Source organism: Anastrepha ludens, chromosome 4 (assembly GCF_028408465.1).
Source record: "Anastrepha ludens isolate Willacy chromosome 4, idAnaLude1.1, whole genome shotgun sequence".
NCBI lineage: Eukaryota > Metazoa > Arthropoda > Insecta > Diptera > Tephritidae > Anastrepha > Anastrepha ludens.
Window position 1 is genome coordinate 127,155,182 of NC_071500.1, and position 8,272 is coordinate 127,163,453.

Consider the following 8,272-nt stretch of genomic DNA (forward strand, 5'->3'; position numbering starts at 1 on the left):
ATAGTCATCATAACGGCTTGAATGGCGTTTATCATTTCATGACGTTTTCTGTTGAACACCAAATGCAATTTCAAGTCAACAGTCTCTGGGTACAAAATCAGATGAATGGGGCAAAGATATAATTTGCTTTTTGCCGCGTGCACTTCTGTTAAGTGTTTGACCAAGCTTCTATTGTGGGTGTGTCCTGATATTGTTCCACAAATAGAGTAACCTAGAGTTTCAAGCCAACTCCGAACGGCAGCTATTTTTTATGAGAAGCTTTTTCATGGCAGAAATACACTCGGAGCTTTGCCATTGCCTGCCAAAGGGCGACCGCTTAAAACAAAAAAAATCTTTTCTATCATTTTGATGTTTCCTGCACGGAGATTCAAACGTACGCACTCCCGATTATATAGATTTTTTATTCGTATGTACATAGGTATATTCTGTCAAAAAAATATCGAGAATTGTTTATTTGAAAAGCGCACGTTACACATACATACGTCTACATTTTTTTGCTGGGATGTTGGTACAACTGTCCTCTATAGTGTCGCAGAGTTTGGGCGTGATCTGTCGATCTGGTCGCCCATCCACGTCTTCAACGGATGAAAACGTCGACAAAGTCAAGGAAATGGTGCTAGAAAACCATCATTTAAGTTTGAGGGAGGTAGCTCGTGACCTTAACATGTCTCACGAATCAATTCGCAACATTTTACACCATTAATTGGGCATGAGACGCGTGGCTGCTCGACTCGTTCCAAGAGAGTTGAATTTCTTTCAAAAAATTCATCGGAAGAAGGTGGCTGAAGACATGCTTGAGCAAGTAAATTCGCACCCAACGCTTATCCAGCGCATCATAACAAGTGATGAGATGTGGGTATATGAGTTTGACATGCAAACCAGCCAACAGGCGGCTGGATGGCGCTATCCACATGAGCCGAAACCCAATTAAACCACTACAAAGTCGGTTAAAGTTGAAAGTCATATTACTCGTTTTCTTTACTTATCATGGCGTTGTACAGTCGGAGTTCGTTCCAAATGGTTCTACGTAAATAAAGAATATTATTTGGAAGTTATGCGACGTTTGAGAAAGAATGAGCATAGGAAACGGCTCAATTTGTGAAAAGAAAACTCATGGACTTTGCACCATGAAAACGCACCGTCTCACAGGGCTCATATTGTAAGCACCTTTTTGACCAAAACTCCACAAATATCATCGATTCACCGGACTTAGCCCCCTGTGACCTTTTCCTTTTCCCAAAACTTAAATTGCCACTCCGCGGACGCCGCTCTGAGTCGATAGAGGCCATTAAGGAGAATTCGCTGAAGGAGCTGAAGAAGATCTCTTCAAACACATTTAAAAGGATCTTTGATTATTGGACTAATCGATTATTGCTTCGAACGGAGCCGATTTTGAAGGTGACAAAAGATGGCGCTATAAGATTTTTTTATATTTTTTCTTCTTTTGTTGAATAGAGGGTAGGTTTTTGAGTACTAGCGTACTAATTACTTTAGTAATTCCCGGAAAAACTAATTCTAAATTAGCTGACTTTTGCTGCGCTTTATTTTTGCTAATGTGGCACTATGTACATATTTACCGTAGTTCCGCATCGTTTACGAACAGCAAATCGATCTATTAGTCGCAATTAGTGATACATACTTGAGGTTTCATATATATGTACATACATATATATGCAAACATTAAATTGGATCGATTTGTGTGAAAAATACATACATATAATCGCACAAGTGTATTTGACAAGCAAGTAGGTGGTAAGTTCAAATCCCAACAGGGAATTTGCCTATGTATACATATGTATGTATGTACTACAAGTATTTCTGCCAGGAAAAGTTATCTCATAAACAAACCATGGCGTTATAAAACTATAGAGTTCCTCGTTTGGAAAAGTTCGGCCTAAGAACCTTTCAAGGATGAATGCGTCACACTATTAATATTATTAAGACTTATATAGATCAATTTTAGTTTTTTTATAGCTAATTTATTGATGTAATGGAGTGATTTTCTTTATATTACAACTTTTTTAAATGGCAAATGTAGAGATTTGCTAAATCTTAAAGTAATAATCATTTGTATCACATCTTTATTTCAGTCGCCCAGCATTATCATCTGGAACTCTCAGCAGGCTTGGAAAAAACATTTTTGATACATCTTGCGCATATATGTATTTATGTAAAGCCCCCTAGTAAAATGCGCTCTCCAATATTAGGCCGTATGATATTGTTAGGTTATTACCGCTCCCGAAGAGAGCAACTATTGCTGCCATTAATAGTATTGAAAAAAATAACTTCTCATAGAACAAACAGATTTTGAAGACTTTTTCATTTGAAAAATATTTTTAATTTCTTTTAGAGTTTGAATTACACTTTTAGAGAGGTTTTTCATTTGAAAAAATTTGAATTTCGCTTAGAATTAGGATCAGGACTTTGGAGACTTTTTCATTTGAAAAAAGTATAATAAAAATATATCATATAAATATAATTTCGCTTAGAGCTTGAATCTGACTTGTAGCCTCTTTTCATCCGAAAAAAAAAATAATTATTTCACTTCAAGTTTAAATCAAATTTTTGAAAACTTCATTCGCTTGAAAAAATTTTAAATTTCGCTTAAGTTTTGAATCAGATTTAGGAAACTTTTTTTTATTTGAATTTAGAATTAGAATTTAAATCAGACATTTGGAAACTTTTTTGCACTTGAACAAAAAAGTTTATTTTCACTTAGAATTTTAATCACATTTTTGGAAACTTTTTCTTTTGAAAAATATATATATTTAGTCTCACTTGGAATCTGAATCAGACTTTTGGAGCGTTTTTTATTTTGAAAAAAATTTTAATTCCCCTTAGAATTTGACTTTTAGAATCAGACTTTTGTCGATCGGTAACAGTTTTAAATTTCGGTTAGATTTTGAATAAGACACTTCAAGACTTTTTTCACTCAAAAAAATTATAAATTTTGGACTTTTTTGATTTGAAAAAAAGTTTTTTAGTTTCGCTTGGAATTTGAATCAGACTTTTGGAGATTTTTTTCATTTGAAAACATTTTAATTTCGCTTAGAATTTGAATAAAACTTTTGGAGATTCTTTTGATGTCAAAAAAAAATTCTTTAGTTTCTCTTGGAATTTGAATCAGACTTTTGGGTACTTTTTTCATTTGAAAACATTTTAATTTCGCTTAGAATTTGAATAAGACTTTTGGAGACTTTTTTGATTTAAAAAAAATATTTAGCTTCGCTTGAAATTTGAAAAAGACTTGGAGAAGACTTTTCAATTGAACAAAAAAATTGAAATCTCTCCTAGAACTTGAATCAGACTTTGGCAGACTTTTTTTATTTAAAAAAAAATTTTTAATTTCGCTTAGAGTTTGAAGCGGACTTTCTTGTTTGGAAACAATTTTGAATATCGGTCACATTTTGAATAAGACACTTCCAGACTTTTTTTCATTTGAAAAAATTTTAAATTTCGGTTAGATTTTGAATCAAACTGTATGAGACCTTTTTGATGCAAAAGAATTTTTAATTTCTCATAGATTTTGATTCAGGCAAACACGAAATTCTAGTACGATTTCATGATGAATCGAAACTATTAAAAATAAATTTTTGGTTGATAAATTTGCGTATTTTATTCTGCTGTTTTCATAATTTTGTCAAGGTATTGAAAATACATGAGAAATGTCTAAAAAGTGTTTAAAGAGTTAATGACTTGGGTTGTATTTTCTGGTAACAAAAAGGTATTTAAAAAATATTGTTCATTTGGTCCAAGGCGCATTCATTAAAGGTGGTGTCACCAGACCAACAACAATGCTTTGTACGTTTAGTTGTCAAAGAAAAGTATAGGCAAAGTAGAAAACAAAGAATGAATTCGCCTTGTTTCAGCTGACAGCCACATGGACACAGCGAACCACCTTTAATAGGTTCGCCTTGATATGGTCTTTATATTCATTTCTATATTTTGAAACCAACATATCTACAATTTATGTAGGTCCAAATCATTCAAAATAATTATTAAATCAAAAATATTATAAACGCGTTAAAAGTGTTGTTATAAGTAGTTGTCTGATAGAAACTGGTAGAATAGATTTCAAGAGGTTATTTTTATAACATTTAGACGCTCGGGCTTCCAAAAATCCTTTTATATCGAGCATTTGAAGTTTGAAATGTTCCAGAAAAATATTTGCAACAAAATTTCAGTGGGGATTACCGCAGACACAAAAGCCGCTAATATAAACATTTACTCTTAATTGACAGACACAGCCGCCTATCCGACACAAAATACTCGTAACTAAATTTTCCCACCTGAAATGTATTGTTATTATTATAATACTTATATGCATATAACCATTCAAGTTTCTTTAAATAAACAATGAACTTTTTAATTATGGTATTTTGGTGTCACACCTCGAAGTTCTCACATTCGCGTAGGTTACCGCGGCTGACCTCTGTGCGAGCGTGCGGAGAGAAAAGCAAACAACTTATAAAAAATAAAAATAAAAAACCTGAAAAACAAGCTCAGCAAAAAATTAATAATTGCAATAAAAGTGAACCGCAAAAACAGACAAACAACAACAAACTATAAAAATAAATAAGTGCGTGAAGGGAAAGAAAAGCAAAATAATTTAGTTAAAACCACAAAAACATGAATAAACTAAAAAATAAAAGAAAAATATAAATTCGAAATTCGAAATTAAAGACCCAAGAATATAAGCATGAGAAAATGGAGCTCTCGCTAACAATACAATATGGCACACACCGTACTCCAAGGTTTAGTGGATCACCTACTGACAACAAAAATAACAACAACAACAACAACAACAAAAAGAGAAATCAAACTCATCGAAGCTGCAAATGTAACAAATACTCCCTCGATTTTTTGCTTACTTTGATTCGATGCCTATCCCCTCGATCTTCCTCCTAGAAAACAAGCTTCTGGGAGATCCCAAGGAGGCAGGCTTTGGCCGCGCTGCTATTATGCAAAAATAAGAGAAACATGATTGCGGGGAGAGTGCGTGGCATCACATTAGCTGAGTTGCCAACCATTTGCTCTTCGCAATAAATTTTGGGTTTTTTATACCCAAAATGCGAAAATTTGTAAGTTTGATGTTTTCTTTCTTTTTTTAATTCAAAGCTACCGAAACTGTAAGTTAAAAAAAACTGTCTTATTAAACGAAAGACTTTTTTAATATTCACTCTGAGAAGATTTTAGTGTTAATGAAAATTTGTTGGTTCTTATAAAATTAGATATTTTGAACGTGAAAATTTAATTTTTTGCTTCTTTTAAGGCTATGTTAGAATATTAAATCTTCTTCTCTCAACTCTTCTTAACATCGAAAACTTTTTTACACATTTTAAAAAGCGTTTGAGTTTACTGAATGCGAATTAAAACCATAGAAGTCTAATCGCTTCTTCCGGTCCTCAATGCTTAGTGGGGCATAGGGCATCAAGAGGTGTATTCGTAGTAAAAAGAAGCAATACAAAAAACCATAAAAACAAAAAGAGTACCTTATCTTATTACATAACCTCAAATACACTACAAAATGTCGGGGTCTTAACAAAAGAGTTTATTTTAACAAAAAACTCATAAATTAAATTGTACATAACCATAACACATTTATTAAAAAAAATAAACGCACATTTTAAAGAAAATGTTTCACGCATACAAAGTTCTTTAAGTAACTCAATCAAAATTTGGTATTCAAAGCTAGAGAACACTGCAATAGCGAGAGAGAGACTTGATTGCTGAAAGGAGAAGAACACCAACAATAGCCCCAATCGCGGGCAATGCGATCAGATATTAAAAAGAAGAAAAGCTAAATAAAACTTAGTGAATTATTGAACTAATTAAAAAAAATTTATATTTTACAAAATTAGAAGCATTACATTTTAATTAGAGCAAGCTGGAAAAATGTCATGAAGAAAGAACTAAAACTCCGAGACTAAATAACAAAAAAAAAAATGCTAAAATGCTCAAATTTTCTGAGAGCAAAGTAACGGTACCACGATAGGCTCCATCTCATTATTCGTTCCATCATGGCTATTATGCTATGTGAGCAACCTCTGAGAGCGAAGATACAGAAGTAATTAAAGATTGTACCCAGAATCTGAAGATTCTACAAGTCTTGCAAATTAAACCGCGCCCTTTGGATGCCATACTTTTGCAACTCGGCAAGGTGGTTTAATGGTGGCCAACTTCTGACTGCTTGTCATTGTCATTGGGGTCAATACAAACTCCCAACTTCATCGTAATAAATAGCAGCCATAAGCAACTACGAGAGCAAACTGCCTTCTAACAGAAAATATATCCTTGCCTTAAAAAAAAAAATAAATAATTGGCGCGTACACTTCTGTTAGGAGTTTGGCCGAGCTCCTCCTCCGATTTGTGGTGTGCGTCTTGATGTTGTTCCACAAATGGAGGGACCTACAGTTTCAAGCCGACTCCGAACGGCAGATATATATTTTTATCAGGAGCTTTTTCATGGCAGAATTACACTCGGAGGTTTGCCATTGCCTGCCGAGGGGCGACCGCTATTAGAAAAATGTTTTTATTACTTTTGCTTTCACCGAGATTCGAACCAACGACCTCTCTGTGAATTCCGAATGGTAATCACGCACCAACCCATTTGGCTACGGCGGCCGCCCTTGCCTTAGCTTCTCGAAAAAAGTCACTCGGGTATACTTGAATGCTTACCAATTTCGATTATCGACAATGTTCCTGGTGAGCATTTTAAGTAGAATTTCCTTTTTTCTTCCATTGCAGTATTTTTCTTTCCGTTTTTCCATTTTTTGTGTTCGTGTCGTATTTTATACAGAGTGTCTCAAAAAAATGTATACACTCTTGATTATAAAAATGGAATATATTTAGAAGGATTACAGATTAAAAGTACAAATTTATTTAGTCAACGCAAATGTTGAAATGCCCCTCTTGCCGAACACATTTCCAGTTGGTCTTCTTCTCTTGCTGCGCTAATAGATGACCGTAGTCTTCCACAACGCTCTTTATGGACATTTTGAACAGTCACCTGTATAGTTCAAACCTATTCCTGGTCCGAGTAATGATGAGTCTCGAAGATGGAGGAAGCCTGAAATTTCCATCCAAGTCATCGCTGCACTTCCACTGCGTTCTCACACATATGCCAGCACTTTAGAATAAATTTACGTTTTTCAATGTCTGGTCTAATATTAGCCGTTATTTTAAACAAGTTGTGCCTAAAACTGTATATTTTTAGACACTGTGTGTATATACGTATGTATGGTATGGATGCGAATTTACATAAGTGCAGATGTATGTGAGTTTCAAAGTTGGCTTTTAAACGCATAAACACCCTAAATTAGCAGCGACCATTATTACTAATAATAACTTTTTTTGACTCATTAACGAACAATTTTTATTTTTGATAAAGTTTTTTAAACTCATTAGCACATATTTATAAATATAGATTCAAAGCGTGATATCGTTAATGATAGCCGCAATTCTGCTCATGCATATATAGGGTTTTTCAAACAGAGGTGTTATTTTGATATTCAACGAAAAATGCTATTTTCTAATATAAATGATCGGATGTTTATTTCATTATACAAAGGAAGGTATGCCGTTAATAATGGAAAATAACATCAGGCAAATGACTGCTACGACCGCGCTTACAGGACAATATCCTTTTCATGAAATTTTCCATAACCGAATTGCAAAGTGGCTGCCCTATGTCCTCGTTAGCCTCACGAATTCCATCTTTGAGGTCTTGAATCGACCCCGAGCTGTTGGTGTAGGCCTTCTCTTTCTATTTTTATAATTTTTAATAATAAATATTTAATAATTTAGTCAAATCTCGAAGTTCTTTGTATTTTTAAATGTTACTTCCTCTTTTTCCGTCTACTTTCGTGACCAGATTTGATATTATCAGCTCACTAATTAAATGTTTCGAATGTTTAAAAATTACGTAAAAATATTTTTATTGGTGTGTTAATTTTACTTGTTAATAGTTCATTCATAAAAAAGTTAAAAAAAAGGTTCATAACTTGCATGGCACATGGCACAGTTGATTATTGCTGTTAAAAAGCTTTGATGCGATGCCATCAGAATTCCACATTAGGTCTGTTCATGAAGCAAAATATTTTTAACAATTGTTATTGTTATTAAATCTTAATTTTCAAGTTTTGCTGTTCATGTATCCAAAATACTTGCAAAGTAGGGGAAAGTGAGAGAACAAAATGGCATTTCATTTTGAGGGGAAGTTGCAAATTTCTACTGGTTACATTTTTACTTGTAAGAATTTGCAAGCGAGAAA